Genomic DNA, 3,160 nt, shown 5'->3' on the forward strand with positions numbered 1-3,160 from the left:
CAGTATAGATTGATGAACAGGAGTAGATACAGAGGGAGAGCAACATTGAACAGACTGCCAAACTACAGTGGGAAGCCTGGGGAGGGTTTAGGGGGGGATTAAGTGATCAACCGAAGGACTGGTATGCATGCATATAAGATTAACCAATGGACACAAGTTTTTGGGGGGGGGGGGGGGGGGGCAGTGGGTAGGGGCCGGGGGAATGTCAAGGGGGGGAAAAAGGAGACATATGTAATACTCTTTGTAATACTTTAAGAAATAAAAATTATTTAAAAAAATAAAAATTAAAAAAAAGGGTAATATGCAAAAAAAATAAATAAATAAATAAATAATAAAAGAAACTCCAGGATAGTCACACATCTGACATTTCTCATTTTGCTTCCCAGACAGAATGCCTGTATACTAGACTTTTTAGATCAAAACCAAACCCCCGAGACACATTAGTTGGGTCTCAGCAACAGGACCAGTCTGTGCACTCAGGTCTTGTTGGGTCCTACACTCTCCAAACTCCAAAATGTCATTCCAGATACGCCTCCCTATGCTTTCAACCTCCAACTCAGACAGTTAAACCCCTGTGTGTAGTGGGAAAATAGTAAACAATATTAAGAGACTGAAGAATACGTGGTTGTGTTTCATATCCACTCCTTATCAGCTGTGGGACCCTGGGCTCAGTTTTCTGATCTGCTCACAGAAACTTTAGTATCCACCTCATCAAACTATTGCTGGAAGTAATGAAATCATATATGATGTACAAATGTATGTTACAATTTTCCCTCCCTTTCTCTCTGTCCTACCAGTGCCCAAACTGAAATTTTCACACTCTCAAAAATGATAGGAAATTGGGTTTCACCCTCACCAAGCCCTTCTGTTCTGGAAGGGACTCTAAATTCTCTTATGGGTGAGGCTGTACTGGTGAGCAGGCATGCTGAACCCTTCTTGGCCCTCTCAGGAGGGTTGGCCAGTGCTGACAGAGCCTGTGCTCACTCCCCCACCCCATCTCCTGCATTCTGTAACCATCCTGCAGTTCTCAGGGTGGAATTCGTACACACTGAGATCCATCTAAAATGTTGTCTATAGGAGGATGAGGCCCAGAAACCAGGATTTGGGAAGGATTCCCAGGTGATTCTAATGTGCGGCCAAGGTTGAGAACCACCGGAATAGAGGAATCATGGATGGCAGCATTCTGCAGTGGACAGGCCCGGGGCAGCACCACAGCACAGCATCGGGGGGACCCTGGGGCTTAAGGGCCAGAGACGGAAGCCAGGAGTCAGGGGCTGGGACAGGGGGGAAAAAATGTTGTCTATGACTGAGAAGGTGATACTGACTGGGATCTGATTTGGATAAACAGAAAATGCAAATCACAAGCCTACACAAGATAAGAGCCTATTCTCTCTCATGTAAAAGGAGCCCAAACTAGGCAGTCTGGGGCTATTGAATCAGTCCTGTGGGAAACCCAGGCTCCACTTTCCTGCTCCATGCATGCTAGCACTTGATTTACACACTCGGGCCCACGTCCCCATCACAGTCTCCTATGAGAACTTACTCCACTTGGGCTGGACACAAGTCCTGGCCCTTATCTTCACTCAACTACTCTATGGGCCTCTCTCTGATCCCATAAGAGTCCATGACCTCTTGTTGATGTAAGAAACAGAATTTTTATGAGTTTATTTGAGCCAAACTGATGACGTATGCCAGGGAGCAACATCTGAAATGCTCCAGAGAACAATAGTTTTGCAGTTTCTTTTATGCATTTGAAATTAAGGAGGGAGCGTAAGGAAGACTATATGAAGGTGAGTGCGAAGTGGATTACAGCAGCAATTTTCATCTCATGACACTCATAAACTAATCACTAAAATTTTGCGGCACACCAAAAAAATATACTATATTTTTTCAGATCTGACAAAAAAATAGGTATAATTCTGATTTATTTACACTAGATGGCTATTGTTGTATTAACCGTTGTCATTTTTTTATTTGACAATCTAAGGGAAAAGAGGTCAGTGTCCTTGACTAAACAGTCAGGTACTGCATGTTTTAAAAATTCCTGCGGCCCATCAGTTGGAAATCACTTGATTGCAGGATAGTTAAGATTGTACTCTCTAGTCTAGAGGATGGTCCACTTTAGAAGAAGGGGTGTAAAGGGTGATTACATATTAGAAGGAGGGGTCTGAAAAGAGGCATTTCGAAGGTGTGTTAACGTAGATGCGCAGAAACATGGGCAGGGCTTGCTTAGGGCAAAGATAACCTTTTACTAAAGAAGTTATGGGCTTGCGGGGAGAGCACCCACCATGACCTGCCCACTTAGGAATTTATGATCAGATCACTTTATCCACAGCTCCCTGATTTGGTCATCAATGCATCCTTCAGGTTGATTTATGACCAACCTTTTGGTCAGATATGTGGTCTCACAGGATTTAGGAAGGCTCATTCCTAGGAAGTCTCAGTATCAACATTGTCTTCTTGAAATGGTGGACCACTGGGATGGGGCAATATCGTAACCACGGGATGCGAGTTGAAGATGAATTTTCCCAAAAAGGGAAGAGCAGGTAAATGGAAGGCAGCCAGGCCTTATGGTCTTCATTGCAAAACAAAACACTCTGGATCATTTTTATCTGTGAACTATCATGACCTGAGTCTCGCCTTTTGTCTCATTTTTCTGTATTTGGTATCTATTATAACATTTAAATAAGCCATAAAAAAGACTTATGTTATACATCTTCAGTCACCATAAACAGTTGGACTATATAGAAAAGCCCAAAGAACAAATATAACTATTACAATAACTAATGTCATTAGCAAACAGGTAAAGACAATCAAACAACTGGTTTCTGAGTAAAACATCAATCCATTGGTACACAGGCCTTGTTGACGTCTTCAGATAGCAGTCTACCTCTGATGTCAGCATCTCCTCCTCCTTGAGGAATCTTTGATGTCTGTTGTAGACTGAGGCAAGTGTCAGAAATAGGGGTAGAGATCCCTTTGTGGTCAGGCACCTGATAAGGTCCCTTCCAAGATGAAGAGATGAGCTGTGGGGATCTGGCACTGTGGTTCCTGCATGAAAACAGAAGCTGCTGGTGCCTGGACCTAAAACACCACTTCAGCCATCACAGTAAAGTTTGCTCTCAGAAGATAAGGAATTGAAAGACCAGTAGGAACTCCA

This window comes from Myotis lucifugus, unplaced genomic scaffold (assembly GCF_000147115.1).
Source record: "Myotis lucifugus unplaced genomic scaffold, Myoluc2.0 scaffold_41, whole genome shotgun sequence".
In the NCBI taxonomy this organism is placed as follows: domain Eukaryota; kingdom Metazoa; phylum Chordata; class Mammalia; order Chiroptera; family Vespertilionidae; genus Myotis; species Myotis lucifugus.